General features: G+C 44.9%; 1 protein-coding gene across 5 annotated transcripts in view; it reads left to right on the top strand.

Annotated features, from left to right (window-relative positions):
- FBXO34 (F-box protein 34) overlaps positions 1 to 18,608 on the top strand; it is a 49,368-nt gene that overhangs the window by 10,517 nt on the left and 20,243 nt on the right. For 4 of the 5 annotated variants that reach the window (XM_059723326.1, XM_006273916.4, XM_019479974.2 and 1 more), the window contains exon 2: positions 8,194 to 8,272. The gene's annotated coding sequence lies outside the window, so the exon portion shown is untranslated. Of the gene's footprint in view, positions 1 to 8,193; positions 8,273 to 8,749; positions 9,104 to 18,608 lie in introns of all 5 variants that reach the window. The other variant, XM_059723328.1, reaches the window with a different exon arrangement.

The following is an 18,608-nucleotide window of genomic DNA, read 5'->3' on the forward strand; positions in this document are numbered from 1 at the left end:
GGTTAGATTCCAAGGCAAGAAAAATATCAGAGGGAAATGAGCCAGATGTTAAGGTAGCTTTAGTGGAGGTATTTTCTCACTTTGTCTACAGCCCAAGCTCTATCCCAGGGGCGGACAATTATTTTGGGTGGAGGGCCGCTTACTGAGCTTTGGCAAGCCATCAAGGGCTACATGACAGGCAGCCAGGGGCAGATAAATATTAATTTTCTAAATTTTTTAGGGGCCCCAAGGGCCTGATAGAATGGGCTGGCGGGCTGCATTTTGCCACTCCTGCTCTATCCACTCATGGTGCTAAAATTAAATGCCAGAATAGCCCCTATAGCTTTTTCTAATGAGTTGCCTAATTATGTCTTCTCTTTTCTTGCATACTTTAATAACTAGTGAAATAGGCTAGTGACAATGTACATGTTAGACTTCAAAGTCCACACTCGCATAAACACAGGCAGTTCACTTACCTATCCACTGTTGATTACCATCTGAGTCATCTGGCTCCTATTTTGGTGGTGGTAACAGGGAAGGGCACTTAGTTGGATCTAATTTTCTTTAAATGTTTTTTTTCTGGAGCCCAAAATGCATCCAGGAAATGATAGGCCACTATGCTGTTGCAGGCTAGCCCAGTATAACCCCTATATCGAACTAGCCTGAACTGGTCCATGCGTTACAGGACATCCCGTTAAATCAGATATTTGTTGATGGAAAAATAAAGAACAAACTGATAGGGGAAACAACGCCATGGAAATCGCACAGAACTTACGATTGACACACTCATAGTGTTGTGCAAAGCAAAAGTACGCGTGGTACTAATTTACATCATTAGAGGCTGTTTAACTTTTACAGATATTATTCTACTTTGTTCCAAAATAAAACTAGAGCAAACTTTGGTCACAGACCACTTTCTTTAATCTTCCAGGATACCTATAAGATTAGGTGCAGGGCCAAATTAAACTTCTTTAAATTTTAAAGACTTATTACCCCCCACTTCACCCATCCCCAAATATATAAACTCCATTTGAGTATTCCTTACCAGTTAAATTGTGTAGGTTGGGGAAGTGATTGATTAGATTACTTGGCTAATTTCATCTTCAGTCCTATTTTGTGCAGTTATCTGCATGTACCATTTTACAACATATGCAGTGTAGGGGTTGTTTGGGTAGTGATGGGAAGAATTGAAGTCAAGTTGTTCTTTATACATATGGGCCAAAATATTCAAATGTGGGTGTTTAGAGTTAGGCAGAAAGTCTGTGAGAGAAGTATTGGGACCTGGGATTTAAGTCTGCTTCCCGGCCAGAGTAAGAGTCTCTTCAGCCTGAGCTCATGAGCCAGGTTCAGTAGCTAGAGACTATAATGCTCTGTGGACTGGTTATGAGAGAGGAAATATTTGACATACATTTGGTAGGGGATTACACTAGTAACCTCTGCTGAGGTTTAATAGAAAAAGCAGTTACTCTGTCCCTCTAAAAAAACTCTGCCAACGTTTTAAGCGGCTAAAGTCTGGTGTTCAGATCTGAAAACTTTGGCCTCATTGTGTGCCGAGGCTTTTCCAGAGCAATAAATGATCCGATCAAATGCATGGCTGGCCAAAGCAGGGGTTCTGAATATGAACTTCACAAGCCAGACTTGTTTGCCTCTTGTAAGCAACACCTCTGCTTTGCTTTGGAGAGAGTTTAAGCAGCAAGGGCAGGAAGAGCTAGTGTGAGGTATGATATCATCTGCTTTAAAAAAAAAAAAAAAAGACTGAATGCATATCTTCCGATTCCAATGGCTTGTATTCCGAAATAGCTTAGCACTGTAGCAACACTGTAGTTCATTCGGATAGTGGCGTGGGTTGAAGCACTTAATCTCCACGGAACTCGCACCCTCTTCTCTTAGCGATAACCTAATCTCGCTGTACGAACATGTGAGAGAGAGAAATTGCAGCTGTCCTGGCTCATCTCTGGGTTCCATGCAAAAAAAATATATACATATATTAGAGGAGTTGGGTGGGGAGGAGATGGACATGCCAGAGTCTGTGATGAAAATGTTCAGAACATATCAATTTATCTGGAACGTTGTCCCAAGGTAGGTATTACTCCTTGACTAGGGGGGAAAAATTGCCATGTGAAGAACAACGAAGTCTGGGCATAATTGTTCAGGAACAGTCTGCACCAAACTACTAAAACACAAGCCAGTTACTATCTGGATTAGATACGATTTCAGCAGGACTAAAATTTTGGTCTGTTCTGTGCCCATGTGGTATTCACTGAAATGAAGGGAGACGGCTCAGATGTGGACTTGTGCTGTTGGTTCGGAATACTTGCCCCACCTGGTCATGTTAAACAGGCGCTGCCCAATCGTTTCAGTTCTGTAGTGTGCACATGACCCTAGACCCAGCAGAGAGGATGCATAAAAGGATATTCCGGAGAAAGCTTTGGAATAAGTTTCTGTCTGAGGTTGAAGTGGAACAGAAGTGCATTTGTGCAAGTGTGTTGCTTCAGATGTGCATCGTTCTGTTGACTCCTGATCAAAATACTTTTCTTGGAACTGGTGCTTCTGAGAAACCATGCTGCTTGATGGGCCAACTCTAGTTATGCCAAGGCACCAGTGCAGTTATCTAGCTCCTGGTTATTCCACCACTGGTCGGGAATTCCTGAGCTCATGTATGATAATATATTTTGCTGTGGCAATCTAATTTTTTGGAACCAAAAACAACCCTAAATTGTGTACTAAAAAAAATCATGTCTACAATAACACATCTTTTAATTTTATTTCAAAATGTATTTTTCTCCTGATTTTGTGTGTGTTTTTTGTTGTGTATGTAGAGGTGATTGCATAATAGCTCAAAAGTCTTACTGTACAAGTCTTACTCTTGTACATTGTGGGGGAGGGTATGAGGACATGGATGGATGGGTTGGCAGGTGTGTGTAGGTATAGGGTTTTTTGGGCTCCTTTGTGTGGGTATGGGGTTTGTGGGGGGCTGTATGTGTCTGTCCGTGTTTATGGATGTGAGTTGTGGGGGAGGGCACCATGTGGTTCCCAGCTGCAGCATGGGGCTTGCAGGACTCTGGCTCTGCCTCCATGTGGGGCTCTCAGCTAGAGTGCCAGGAACCCCATGTGGAGGCAAGGAGCTGGCCCAGCCTGATGGTGCAGGATTCCCCGTGGCTCCTGGCACTAATGCACCAGTGGATCAGGCTGGCTCCATGCAGGACCCAGCATTACAGTCAGGAACTGCATGCCACAGGGCTGACTTACCTAGCTCCATGCTGTGCTGCATGGGTCCCAGCATTGCAGCGGGAACCACGTGGTGCCTGGAGGGGATGTTGCTGGGAACCATGTGGTACCGGGAAGTACCCGGCCAGTTCTGTGCCATGCCGTGTGGGTCCCAGCTGCACTGCCAGGACCCGCACCGAGCCGCCCTGACGCAACCCATCCTGGCCTGATGGTGAAGGAACCAAGCACCATTGGGCCAGGCTAGTTGGCTCTGTGCCACACTGCATGGGTTCTGGTGCTGCATGGAGCCTGCCAGCCCAGCTGGGCATCTCCCAGCAGCGCGTGGTTCCTGGCTGTGTGGCTGGAACTGCGCAGCGTAATAGGAGCCAGTCAGGAACCTAAGGGGCCGGGCTGGGCCTGGCCTGGCCAAGCTAGGCTGGCTCATGCTGCGCTGCCCGTCCTCCCTCCCCCCTCCCTCGGCCCATTTTTATTTGAGTTTCCACTCTTGGAGGGAGGGCAAGGGAACAGCCTCTGGGTCCCAGGCCAGAAGCCTCTAAGCAGAAGCTTCTGGTTGGGAGCTGGGAGTATGGGGGGCCAGGTGGGCTTTGCTGCTGCTGCTGAGTGATGTCACCAGTTCCTCCTGGGTCCTGCTGCTGCTAGTGCCTCGTCATATTTGATAGGCAGCCCCCGGGAAGATAATTTCTAAACCTTTTTTTAGGGACCCCGTGGGCTGAATAGAATAGCTTGGCAGGCCATATCCGGCCCGTATTTTGCCTGCCCCTGCTCTACAGGCATCCTGGCTTAAAGCTTTGCATGAGTGTTTGCTTCTGACTGGTTTCAGCCTGAGTGGAAATCCCAAGGTTAGGACTTCAGGATCACAAAGAAAAACGCCACTGTGTTCCATGTAGCTTTTCCAGTTCGGTCCTTTGTGTAACTTTGAGCAGCCTCAGAATTTGTTTGTATTAGTTCAAGGGTTTTGTCACGTAAAGGGGACAGTTCCAGACTCAATAGAGACTCGCCCTCCCATAGCCAAGGGTATGGTGCTCTGTAGTTAGGGTGGTGGGAAGACATTTACTCCTATTTATCTTTTAGTTTAAAACCTTCTCTTCAAGCGGAAGAAAACAAGGCCCATTTCTGAGGGCAGTGGTTATCTTGGCAACCCTTTGTTACCACATTTATTTTGACAGTAAGGTATTCAGTCATTGTTTTGCTGGAAGTAGCTTGGCTCTTGGTAATGAAGAGGCTGGTTTCATGGAACAGTTTGGCTGCATGCTTGGATCTACACGCCGGACTTCTGAAACGAGTCAGCATGCTATGACCATGAGCTCCAGTGAGGGGCAAAGGCTCCCCCAACCCAGGGGACCTTTATATAGTAACTTTTAATTTAAAAAGCTCTGAGCCCTAACTTACTTACAGCACACTGGGGTTAATACACACAGATTTTTAACCAGAGTGCCAGGGGATCTTTAAAAACCCTGTGATCAGGGCTTTTGCGTAGTCTCATTAAGACAAGTTAATTGGGAGCTTTTTTTTAAGTGTGCAGTTCCTTATGCTGAAAAGAACACTCTACCCTCTGAAAATCAGTGCCCTAAATTAGCAGAAAATCTGAGTTCACAGAGATACTGATTTAATTTGATTTTTTTCCAGAGGGGAAGGATCTTGCTTTGGTGCAGCACTATAAGAAGAAGGCTCAACATAAATCTCCTTCAGGTGCTGTTCTATAGAGCAGGGGTCAGTAACCAGTCGCCTGCCAAGTTATTGGATCCAGCCCATGGAGCAGGGGCTTTGGCATCTGGTAACAGGAGAGGTCACCTGCACCACAGCTGGGTGCCAAGTCTGGTGCTGCACTGTGTTGCTTCTCTCTGCTTCCCAGCTAAAGGGAAGAAGTGGTGGTGACTGGGTCCTAGGGCTGGCCCATCATCAACCTAAGCTGAGTTGCAGCCTACCACTGAAAAATGCTGCCAAACCCTGCTCCAGAGCAGTGGTTTTCAGCCTTTTTTTGTACCAGGCCCCATTTGTAAACATCAATGGCCACTCCCGACCCGCTACCCCCAGCCCCTGTGGGGTGGGTGTGTGGGGCCCAAGGAGCTCCGAATGGCCTCTTGCAGGATGGAGCTCTGCCAGCCTGCAAGGGAGAAAAAAGTTTCCCATATTTTTCACCTCTAAGGGAGAATCCACTTTTAAAGTTTGGTGATCCATTTATAAAGTTGGTTTGCAACCTTTCCATATATTCTTGTGACCCACAGGTTGAGAAACGCTGCTCTAGAGGACAAGGTCACCACTGAATGGGGAGAGATGTTCTTGGCTGGTGTCTTCTGCATAGTCCTGAAAGAGTCTCAGACTAGGTGCATCTCCTCCAGGCAGGTAGCAAGTAGCTACCTCCTTTGAGTGGTGGTACTTCTGCAGTACTGCCCGTCTGGCCATGGGCTGAGCTGCCAGCTGAGCGAAGGTGCAATTATGCTGTGAGCAGCAGCGAAGCTCTACTTCTCTTGGGATTTTTCTCGTTAGCCAAATTTAGCCGAAAACAGACTTTCTACCCATGCCAAGTCTAGTCTAGCTGTTGCAGCTCAAAATACCTGTTTGTTTGTTTTTGTTTTTTTTTTTTTTTCCCTCAGCCGGTTCTTGTTCCTTGGAGGTGCCCGTCTTTCAGGCCTCTTTCTTATAGAGAGCCTCCCCAGGCTCTGGGTCTCCTCTCTGTCCCTCTGTCAGACAGGCTGTGTTACTTCCTTGCGGGGCTCATAACTAGAAGTACGTGACACGCAACACGGCTCCCGGTATTAAAAATGCCTCAGGGCTGTGATGGGCCTGTTGAAGAATGCTCTTACACCCCTAAGCTCACTGCCTTGTTACTCGTCTTTCTTTGGTGCGTCTTCCACCTAACTTGGCTGGTACCTGGGCTTTTTGTGGGGAAGAAACTTAACGCTGGCTTGGAGAGCTGAGGGTCCAGGAGATCCGAATGTGGTGTATTGACGTTTTATATGTGAAATGACCTCTCTTCTTGCCAAGCCTGGATGGGGTCCTCTGTGCTGGCAATCGCATCTGGTGTGTGTTTAAAATTGCTGTTCCTTTTCCCCTGCATCATCTTATAACATGAGGCAGTGCTATAAGATGCTGCCCTAGTTTTGTGGCTTGTTCAGCTTGCGTTATGCAGCAGAGACGTGTTGTACAGTGTGAACTTAGTTTTCTTTTGGATGTTGAATTTTGTGGCCGCTCCCCAGATTTTTGGCTCCCACTGCAAGGCTTCTGGATACAAGATGACATTGCTGTGTTGAGAGATGTCAGAAGATGTGTACAGTGAAGGCTTTGACGGTTGGGTGGGAAGCAGCTGAGTTTATCAGCAGAGCGGAAAGGGCAGAAAGTGCTGTTAAATTTTGAACAGGGGGAAGGAGTTGAGACTCTATTTTTGAGGCAGGGGATGCAGGGCGTTTCTCTCTTTCTGTGTGACTGCACATGCAGAGGGAGAGAGGTGTGCGTGTGCACACACGAACACATACGTACTCTGTCAATAATTGGGTTTCCTGTGATCTGCCGCTGCATCCATCAATGATGGATAATGGCTAAAGCGATCAGGAGGGAGTAGGTTAATGATGGTACTTGATCTAGCTGTTAGGAAACGGGTATAATCCTGAGCTGAATCAAGCTCAGTCCTTAGAAAAAAATGGTTTCTTGCCCTGAGGCTTCTGTTCCAGATTGGAAAATACAGTGCGGTGTGCTGATAAAGGAGGGCCTGGGGGAGGGTTATGTTGGTGAGAGATCAGGAGATGTCTGTTTATGCCTGTAGCTTGTTTGTGCTCCTAGGGAAGTGTCCAGGGGGATGGCGAGAATGGAGATCAGGACTGGAAGGGGGTGTTGAGAGCAAGCTGAAGCTTGGGGGCTACAAGAGCAGTCACGGAGGTGCCTATGGAAAGGTAGCAGGGGAGCCACAAGGTGAGCTGTAACTGATAAGGCATGAGCAGGGGCTTGGGATGGGGTGACCATGGAGGTAAACGAGGCAGGGACGATGCTGGGTAGGTCCTTTGCTATCAGTAACAAATGGGGCAGAGAAGTTCCTGGAAGTTGGCATGTGGGTCCAAGAAAGGTATATGTTTTGATAGAGGGGCAAGCAAGGAAAGCATCTTGTACTGAGTGGAAGCACTGCCAGCTTGTCTTTCCTTTAGACATGGTCATTGCAGGGAATCTGTAACATGCCTCTTGCCCCAGACACAGCTCTTGAAGGACCTTCCTGGCTGATCCATGGGCTTTGCTCTTTGGCAGGGCCCTAAGATACTTGGCCAGTCCTCAGAGAGAGGTCCACCTTGAAGCTCTCCATGAGCACTAACAGTCATCCTTAGTGCAGCCCTTAGTGAGGGTATGAATGGAGGAAGCCTCTCTGCTACACCTTCTGGAGATGGAGCCCAAAGGAAGGGTGGGAGGGGGATTGCACTTGAGCTAGCTGAGGGTATGAAGGTGGCTTTGGCACCTGGTGATCTGCCCTGTCCCTGGTGTCCCTAAGTCTGTACCCTATAGCAGCTCTGCCTGAGCTGCCCAGAAGGGTTGTAGCTGTGTGGCTCAACACACCCCTTACACTGAGGCTTGCAAGTCATCTGCAAGAGGCAGTCGATAGCAGGCCTGCATGAAGGAGGTGCTTCAAGTTGTGAGGCTTTTATAAAGCATCATATGTGGACCACAGAGGGGGAGAATCCCCCTGACGTATTGAGGGTATCGAACAGGAATTACTATAACAACGGAAGGTATATGCACAGTACTGGGCAGATGGGGTGTGGGCTCTACCTCGGTCTCGCAGCTGCCAAGATTTCTTCCCTGTGGGTTTAAATCGCATTTTAATGAGGTGGTGCTTGTTCACCTTTGGGCTGAACCTGACTGTTCGTACGTGCCCTACACAATGGGGCACTCCTGGTTTGTTCCCAGCTCTGCGTTCTCTTCTCTGCATTTAATGGGTAGCTCTTGAGTTGAAAGATGATGCTAATTGCTGGTGGTAACTAACACCCCCTCTCTTTTGCTCTTCAGAAATGTCATTCTCGTGAGCCTGCAAGAATCGTAGAGAACTGTAATGTCTAAGCCTGCATGGAGGAACAGCTCTTCTAAGGTACCTTTTTAACTGATGCACTACTTGTCATAGGAACTGCTTACCACTGCGCAGCTCCCCACTGCCCGATTCCTTTTCCTTCTCCCCTCCCACCCCCTTTCTCTATGCAAACTCTTGAGATCCAGCTACAGATACCCTTTGTTTCTGATGGACCTGCCCTATGCAGCATCCGTTGCCTGTGACACTGGTCGTGTGATCCCGTGGAGCTTGGTGTGCCCAGTTTCTATCTACAATAACTAGCTAGATAATCAAGGATAGATGTGGCGTCCTCTGCAGGCACAGGACCTGCTTGGTGGGCTGGGATATGCTGTTAACCTGGATGATGTTTCGGAAGCTCATTAATCTGGTGTTGGGTGTTTAGACTAGAGGCTTTTGGCAGTATTTTTGCCATGATGCACAGCTGCATCCTACAGTCAGTTAAATGTATCAGTAATGTTGAACCAAAGGTCTCTTAACTGTTTGTGCTGCCCTTAATAGCTTTCAGATATTAGCCTGCTCTGCTGCTTGATCCTGCGGTGATGCCATAATACTGAATTTTGGACGGCCCCTAACATTACCATGGCAACAGACTGATGTCAGAGACTCAAGGACATGACTTCAATGCACGATCATGCAGAGGCAGAATCTGGTTTGTGAAGGAGAAAGCTGACTAACGCACATCTGAAAAGCAAGCGAGGGGGGCAGGAATGCAGGGTACAGCTGACCAAGCGGGACACTTCAATAGGAAAATTTCCCCGCTTAAAAAGGCAAATGTGAGTCTGGTCGCATCTTAAGGCAAGAGCACGCTGCTTGGAGATCTTCTCATAGAGTGGAAAAGCTGGCATCTTGCAGGTATCTTGTATCTTTTTAAGCTGAGTGTTCGGTCTCGGGTGAGAACTTGCTCTAGTTTCAGACCTTTTTTGGTATGCCTCTGGGAACTCATTGCTATCTTGTGTCCGCAGCGAAAACACTTCTGCTTAGTTCGTACTGCTCAAATGGCTTCATTTGTTTTCCAAAGCTTTTCTTTTATCCATAACATTTGAAGGTGAAAGGGGAGCTCTACATCTGCATTATGGTCACATTTTCCTATATCCTATTAGCAGATTCCAAGATTGTTTAATGTGATCTCCACCCATTTCATTTGGCTGCAACCTTTGCTCCCATGAAAACAAGGCTGATTGTTCTGAATTGCTGTGTGTATGTGCTTTGGCACGGCATGAAGGTACCTATAATAACACTACCATTGTTTGGAAAGAAAAAAAAAAAAAAGCCCGTTGCAGTAATAACTACAAATAAAAGGGAGCAGGGCTGGGGCAAGACAGATAATGGTGCTTTTCCCATCCATTGCATGCAGCAAACTGTCTACTAGCCTTCTGTGTAACCTCTTAGCAGTGATCTAGGGGAGGGTGAGCTAAGGTATTTGCATCTTACTCCAAGTACACTGTTACCTGGTAGTCAGCTGTGAGCTCCTCGGGTCCAAGGCTGGGAGACCTAACCACTTGGATTGTCCTGTCTTTATTTGCATGCTTGGAACGGTTTTACAGCTAACTTCAAGTGAAATGTTCCCAATTGCAACTAGCAGCTATGCACCTTCTAAAGAAAAATGCCTGCATGTTGGACATGAGAGTGCCAAGTGGGGAGATACTCTGCTACAAGCTTCTGAGTGGATGGCCTAGCATTTGAGGACCCTGTTACACCCCCTTGTCTTGAAAGGACATGACAAATGACCGAGGTGCCTGTGTGACATACTGCCGCTGTTCCTTCTGGCTGCCGAGGAACTGCGCGTGCTACTATAGGATACACTTTAGAAATGTTTCATTGTGCATTACTTGAGGGGGGTACACTGCGATTGATTGCTTCCTGAGTTTACAAAAATGAGCCAAGACTTCTTGCATCACAGCTGTTTTCCAGAGCCGGAAGCCGTTAGCATGCTGCGAGAGATTGCAGCAAGAATGAATTGGAGCTACTGGGCTCAACTGGGAGACTAGCTCTCCATGCCCAGTTACTAGCTGAAGGGGCTAGGTGGGATTAGAGCTTTATGTTGTTTTGCAGCGATTGACTGAAAAATCATGGTCTGCAAAGAGTCTGTCCAGCTAAGGGAAGTCCTTGCTTGCAACGTGTTTCTTTGAGGAAAGAGAGGGAGGAAGTAAGTTTGAGGGTCCAAGAACCATAAAGCAGCAGCTTTGAGGGGGAGGGCTTGAGAAACCTTATGAACACACAAGTCTGCTCTTGCAGGAGCAGAATGAATGAACTGCACACACCAGGCAAATGCAGGCATGTCCAGCATGTAGCAGAGGGGTTCTGGGAAACTGCACAATTTGCTTCCTATACTATGTAAGTAGTTTTTTGTTTTTGTTTTTTTTTTTGACAGTGTCTCGTGGGCTGATTTCTCACTCAGGCAAAAATGCATGTTATGTAAGTGCCTTAGAAATGTCACCTAGCTTGTTTGCATGAAGCTGTGTGAAAGAGTTTGGAAATGGACTCGGTTAACACTTGGAGTGTGTGTTGGCATAAAATCAGACAACCGATGTGAAGAACAGGGGATGCAGTTCCTTTTGTTTCTTCTTCTTCTTAAAGGAAAGACCTGTTAGTGAGAAGAGGGAAATGAAGCGGAGGAGTAGTTCTGTAGGGTCGTTTGGGGGGGCGGGGGGGTTGTTTGCTTTTAAGACCACATTGGGTGGAAATATGACGTTGAGGACTGATGGCGTGTAACAATAGATCACTGATCGGAAGTACCTGAGAACAAAATGTGCATAGAAGTGACTTTTTTTGGCGCTCGTTTTTGCTAACAGAGTAGTTCCCAGTGACTGTTGAAGTAAGCCTTGAACAAGTTGCTGAGCCATTGTGCTGTACACCTCTCTGGCATATCTGACTGCCTGAAAGCCTTTTTAAATTCTGTTTGTTCCTCTGTAAGCAACAAGATGCAAAAGATAAACACATGGCAAAAACAGTTCGTTTCCTTTCCTGGTTTTTTTTTTTTTTTTAGGTATCAGCTGGACGCTGCACTATTAAGGCGACCAATTTAGAGAGAGAACATTTGGCTACACAGTTGGGTGTTTTTGAAGATGCACTTTCAGTCATATCTGTTGGGAGCATTTGGATTTTCATACCCCACCCTTTGGGTTCAAACTGACCTGACCAGTGGTGCTTTTTGTTCCCCCTCCCCTCTAAAACTGAGACTAGGAGTGCCTTTCTGCATAAGCCTCTCTATTTGGGAAGTAATTGTATTGCACTAGGAGTTGCATGCACAGCATGGCTAAACCCAGGGATTCCTTTTGCTCCAGCACATAGTTTCATGGCTCTGTAGTGTTTTGAGAGGCTGAAGGGTGGGATGCAGCTACAGTGAGTTCCCAGATTCCTATCAGTGTGGGTTAGGAGGGGCTGTTTTTAGTAGTGATGATAAAAACAGTTATTCCCAGTTGGAGGTTAGTCAGTGGTACAATTATCAGAGCTATGAAACAGTGCAGGGATAACTCGAGTTGGAAAAACTAAGACAACTGTTTTCCTCCCCTCTTTTCCCTTCTCTTCAGGGAGATGTTTGAAATAATTTCCTGCAAGCTTGTAGCATACTAATAAGACATGTCAAATACAGAGGGATTAAGTTGCAACTCGATTATTACTTGAGCAGTCTAGCTTTCAGGCTAGCAAATTTAGGTTCTTGGGTTTTTGGAGGAGGCTTTTTGTTTTGGGTTTTTTGTTTCGTGTTTTTTAGAAGAAGGATTTCGTAACAACTGAACTAAATCCAGTGCAGTGAGCAGCAACACTGGAATCGGTGTATGTTTTATTCTGTCCTAGTATAGAGTCTGTGCAAGTGGGTGCTCTGTTTGAGTCTTCCTGCACATCGACTCTAAAATGTGCGCAGCATTTTTTCACAGGGAATCGGTAGTCCTGCCAGCCTGAAATTTGGTTCATGTTTAAAAAAAAAAAAAAAAAGAGGCAGCTAGAAGTAGGTCAGGGCATTTCATCTAGCTGCTTCAGAATATAGTATTCCCCTACCAGTTTGTCAATTTTCAGTTGAATTTTCTCTTTCCACTCTTGTGAGGGGTAGAAACTTCCACATGAAGAACCTGTGTACAGGGAAAAGGGTGAAATGAACTTTGTATCATTTTTCCTCCCCCCCTCTTGTTTCCTTTGCACATTCAATGTCCTTTTCTCTAATCGTTTCTGTTGGCAGCTTTGGAAATTACCTGGAACAGCACATAACAAGATTTTCAGAGGAATATGCCTTTAGGGAAGCCAGTGTCTCCAAAAATGTAGTTTGCTTTGCATCAACATTTCCTACTTTTGCTGCAGCCCTGCTAAGAGTATACTTTCAGTTTATATGCTGCAAGATTTGTAAGATTAGATACGAAAAAAAAAAGGAATGTTGAGTTCTTTTTCATCTGTGAACATACTCCTTGTGTGTGAACTCATAAAACAGAAACCACCCTACACTGAAATTTGGATGTTTTTTTTCTTCCCAACGAATGGCTTAAATAGCAGTTCACGCTCTTTGTTCTATGTGGGTTAATGTTTGGAGTTAGGAAAAATTTTAATCGGGTATTAGTTGAAAGACCTAGATTTGCAGTTGCTAACTCTAGATGTCTTTTTTTTTTTCCTTTGCTACTGATTTTTGCAAGAGCCATGAAGTTTGTAGGTCTCAAAACCAGGATATTTTGAAAGGGTTGTTGTAAAATCTAAGCCAATGATGTAAGAGGATACTGTACTAAGTGTTGGTATTTACTACTACTACATGCCAAAAAACAAGCTTATACATAGTTGAACTTGTTAAGCAAAGTGCACTGTTTAACAAAGGACAGCTTGCATGTGTTCTCCATTGAAAGATTTATGGCATCCGACTGGTAATTCATAAGCGATGGCTTTTAACGGATGTTATCACTTTTCATTGCATTTATCCAATGCACCTTTTAAGTTGAAGTTTAAAGTTATGGGGGCACATGAGTGCTTTTGAATGAATATACATACCCCTGCCTGGTCCCCATCTGTGTGGACAGACTCTGTATTTGCAGTTATTAGATGTAGGGAAACTTAGTACTGAGAGCAAGTTATGAGCACGTACCTGGCATTTCTGGAGCATGCATCTGCATGGGGTATTGCACACCCCCCCTCCCCCCCCCCCCCCCCCCCCCCAGTCACTTATTGGGACACGCTTTCCCGCTGTGCCGAGTGGTTTTGCAATTTTCCATTTGCCCTGGCAAGCTCAAACCCTAACATTTATAGCTTTTTACATTGTTCTTTCATACGTGTGCTCTGACTTTGATCTGGGCCTGAAAAACTTAAGTGTAGACACTTCAGCTCTGTGTGATATGGCGCGTAGAGAATAGGCTGCTGCACAGAAATCATGAGGCTCAATCCTGTGAGCACCCAGCACTGTGGCAGACAGTCTAATGTGGAGTGAGGAACAATTGCCTTCAGTGTGTCAGCTAAGTGGGAATCTGAAACTTTCATATGTATACTGAGTATAAAGCAGCACTTGGCCTGTACAGTTAGGTCTGGGGATATTCTCACTTCTGTATATGCTGTGAATGGGGGTGTGTGTATGTGTTGTCTCTCAGCATTGTTAGTAGGGATGGGGACAGTGTTAAGGTAGATGGCTTGGTCGAGGAAGGTATTCTTGGTTTCTAATGCTTAAAAAACAAAAAAACCCACTTCAGTGTTTTTTACTCTAATTCTGTTTTCCCTGTTTAATTTTGTGTGTCCATTTTCTGCCTTATCACTTGCACATGTGTGAAGATGCCAGGTGTATGTAGCACTGGGGGTTGCAGCTGAAATGGCACAGTTGGGAAACGTGCCAACCAAGGCTTCTTGCCTGGGTTAGTACTGTTGCCGCGTGCATGTTCTAAGCTTTACTTGCATGTCTCTTGCAATGAAGAAAGTCAGTGTGCAACTACAGAGATGAAACTTGTAACACCAAAATGGAAGTATTGCTTTCATATGCAACAGCTGCATTGATGTTTGTTAGAACCTGACTTAAATTTTCTTTTTAAAGCCATGCAGCAATAACATTGCACTAACCATTTTTGCTTTTTTAAAAAATTAATTACTAGAGGAAAAGGGAAAATCTGGAACTGTCTGACTTGCCAACCTTCTCAGGCTCCTGGCTCTGGAGCTGCTCTGTTTGCAGAAGTAACAAGTGCCTTGAGCTGGAGTTATTTGACTAGAAACCCTCAGCCACAATAAGAACTTGGGAGTTTGTAAAATGTTAATCAACCAAATTGCAACACAGGCTGGATATTTGGGCTTGAATTCAGATGTTCATAAGTTAGGACAGTTCTTTCAAACCTAGCAGAGCATGATTGATTTCTTTTGAGACCTACTTGTACATCGAGTTTGAAGTTTGCTTTCGGCTGTTTTGAGTTACCCATGCAAGATGAAAGTTGGTTACATTTTGTAATTTAAAGCCCAGGTGAGGCATTCTCTTCCATAATATTTACAGTTGTCTCAACCTTTGCTGTGGACTTCCGGGCAGATGCCATGAGTGGGGAAATACCAGCACAAACCCTGAAAGTTTTAGCATGTGAAAATAGCGTGGAAATTCTGTGCAGTTTGAACTACAGATAGATGTACTGTAATGGTTGGCATGAACTCTGCAATGACTTGTCCAAAACCAAAATCTGAATGTTTTGATTGGTCTTTTTTTTATTTTTCTTTAACCTGCTGCCCCTCTCATCAGGTCTGAGACCCTGCAGGGAGGAGGGGAGGATTGAGCTGACTCTTTTTACCAAAGTACCCAGATCTCCCAACAATGATGAGAGAGTTTGAGTTGAGCTCATATGACTGGAACAGTGTTTGTTCTTGTGTTGTGACAAATGGCATGAAGCTTGATTTACATTTATTACCTCACTGCTGTTTGGACACTTCTTTAAGCAATGTGTGATGGAATAACTCATGTCTTAACCTACAGGGAATAGAGAAGATTCTGTGCATAACTTGTGTGCACCAGCAAAGGTGTTGGGAGGGCATCTTTGTGTACCTGTAACCGTATCCAGAACTGGCCCCATAGTGATCTCATCTTGCACTCCTTTATATCCTGGATGCAGAATGAGCATTTCAAAATTTGTGCTTCTGTATTTCAGCCAGAACCAAACAAGCAGTAAACTGAAGTTTAAGCATTAAGATAGATTATCTGGTATTAGTTGTCAGATTTACCTGTTCTGACTATCTTAATAGCTTCACCCAGTAGAACTGTTAGTGAAACCACATGTTTCAGAAACTTGCTGTTCATCTTGTCTACTGTGTAGTTGGACACTAAGATTTGCTTCTGTACATCTTTCAGCAACTTGGAATTCCTATCAAATGTGTGTACTGGTAGTGAGAGAGACCTTGCTAGTGTAGTGTCAGTGTTAGATTTTTGTTTTTTTTTCTTTTGCTTGCTTGTTAGCATATAGTGGCAAGATGAAATAGCAGTGATGGAGTCCATAGAGTGATTCTCAACCAGGGTCCTGCAGGACCTTAGAGCCTTTTAAGAGTGCCCTAGAGTACCACAAAGTATTAGCACTGGTAAGTGTGCAAGCCGTAACCCATGATTCACAAGATAAACCCAGGGATTTCAAGTAGGAATCCACAGTGTCAAAAAAAACCCTGCCCTGTTGCAGTTTGAGTTGTTTGCAACAGAAGGTTTTGCTCTATTTTTATTTATTTCTTTTTTAAGTCAAATATATAAGTGAAGGTTTAAGAACTGGCATTTTACAAGGGGTGTCTTCAGGCTAAAGAAGGGTTGCTTGAGTTTAAAAAAAATTGAGAATCACTGCCATAGAAGCAAAGGTGAAAATGGAAAATGGTGGGTTGGTTTTTTTGGGGGGGGGGTTGGATTTTTTTTTTTTTTATGACTGTACAGCAAAGATTAACTTATTGAGAAATTGTCTGGCTGGACGTTACCAAAAACGGGCAAAGGAAATCAGTTTTTTAAACTACTCAAGGGTATGTGCAGTACTAGTACGTTGTTACAAAAGTGTCATTGGTTAACTGGTGATCAGCAGTAAGGGACGGATGGGGAGTAATCGGCACTTGTATCGTGGGCCAGCTTTGCTGCTGTAGCAGCAGCACATCTACCAGACACGTGCCAGAATGAGTCAGGCATTGAAACAAAAACAGGGTGATCAACAGTCATTCCAGACCCTAATTGGCTGTGTCATCACTAATACTGAGCAGCTCTCTCAGCAGGTTGGGCTGTTTTGGGGTTTTTTTCTAGAGGCCTTTTAGTACCTGTCCAGGTTGGACAGCCATAGCAGTCAGAATAGTCCACAACCTGGTCTCTCTGTTTTCCCTTCCACTTGCACGCTCTTGATTTAAATAACCTGTGGGTTTGGTCCTAAAGCTGAAACAACAGAAGATCACGTCTCCCTCTTGTTACTGCTGCTAACATCTTTCCTGTGTGGGTGAATAACGCGGTGAGAGCATGAAGTCTCCAGCGCTGAGAGAGAACACATCAACTATTTTTAGAGCAAAGTCTGTGCCTCTGCAATGAGAAGGAATCTAGGCATTCTTCAGTCTGCGTTCCCAAGAAAGTGGTAGCTGTTCAGCTGAAAGGTTATTTAAATAAAGAATTTGCACAGCTTATCAAGTGGCTTTGTGGGGCAAACAACTTGGATGTGGCTTGGAAGAAGTCTCAAACGCCCATGTGTGGCAGTAGCAATTTTTTTTATTTGATAAATTAGGTTCATTAATAACATCTAATGTTTAGAGAGAAATCCAATCCCCTACAATATACATAAGACAGATATATTTTATCTTCCATCAGCAGTGCTCCCTTAATGCAGGTCAGTGTCCACAGGAGTCTTGTGTTCTCTTCTTCTCTTCCTGTCAGTCTCTGAAAGTTCCTTTATGGTTCTGTTGAAAGCTTTTGTGATGCTTCATCTCTATATAATTCACCCTGTCTTTTTCCTTAGAGTTCTGCATAATACAAACCTGGCTCTCACTTGCCCATCTCTGCTTTTAAGTTTTTGAAATTTATTCCAATTTTGTTCTGAAGTGTTAGCTCCTAGAACTGTCACGTTTTCAGTCAATATTCAAAAACAGTTTCTCAAACTTTCTGGTTTGGGGGCAGGAAAAGATTCCCTTCTCTCTTTTTTTAAAGCAAATTCCAAAATTTTCCATCAGATTTTTGAGTAAGCATCTCTTTCCTTCTCCCCCGTAGAATGCCAATTTGCTAGGATAACACTTTTCTTACTAAAACTTCCCAAACTTTTTGAAAATGGTAGTAATGCTTTTTAAGGAGTATCACTTCTCTTCCAGGCTTTTACGGTTGTAATTCTTGCAGCCCTTGCAAGATCAGTGGCAGTAGCCATCTTTTTGCCTGTACCTACTTACCTAAGCATCACAGCAACTCTGCAGCTAAATGTTGCATAGTAACTACTTTTTTTCAGTCACTCTGGGCTTGCTACAGCTCATGTATAGCTAGTACCAGAGGAGGAGGTAGGCTGCTACCACCCAAAGACTAGAATCCTGTGTGGTCCATGTGATGTAACTTTTTGCAATGGCATTGGCAATTATTGATTGCATTAACTATGTTTCCTTGTAGGATGAAGCAGAACAAACCTAGTTCTTGTTCAGCCTGGAGGAAACTAGCAGGTGTTATTTGTAGCCAAATCTCACAGGGCACCTGAAATTCTTGGGAAGTGGATCAGGGAAAACTCTTGTGCTAAAACTGATTGTGAGATCTCAGAAGGGGCACCAACTGGGGTGGGAGGGGACACACAAAATAAAAAAGCCGCTGCCGGCAGCCATGCGAGTTGCTGATACTCGCACAAGTGGTGTGGCAGCAACAGGATGTCCCTGTCCCCTGGGCACCTGGCCACATCACTACACTGCTGTTGTGTGTGGTATGTATTTGTGTAGGAAGCAGTCTTTATGGTATTGATTTTTGCCTTGCCCCTGGCATTTATTCTTCCTGTACTTTGGACCTTAAATCCTGTGCGATTTCTGACCCTGATGTGGTAAAATACCAAGTGCCCTCAAGTCTAGTTGACATCCACTTCCTCTAGCTTCCAACCCAGGGTGTCTTCTCAAACACATGCTTTACTAATGAAAATACTCGCGCATCTCCCTGTTCTGGTCATTTATGCCTCAGTCTTGATGTTGACCCATCCATTCAGCAACGCTTCAAAGCCCAGTCTTTACTTCTGACATGGAGACTCTCACCATTATACAGGAAACCCTCACTATTCGCAGGTTTGGTATTTGCGGTTTCAAATATTCGTGAATGCCGAACCCACATTTTTAAATATACTTTATACACTTACAGGAGCTCCTTGGGAGCTCCCGCCACCACTGGAGCCGTGTCCACCCCTCCCAGCTGCCGGGGGCGCTGCGTTCTTGAACGCAGACTGTGTTCATGAATGCAGTGCACGGATTTTGC

Source organism: Alligator mississippiensis, chromosome 2, assembly GCF_030867095.1.
Source record: "Alligator mississippiensis isolate rAllMis1 chromosome 2, rAllMis1, whole genome shotgun sequence".
Classification (NCBI taxonomy): Eukaryota; Metazoa; Chordata; order Crocodylia; family Alligatoridae; genus Alligator; species Alligator mississippiensis.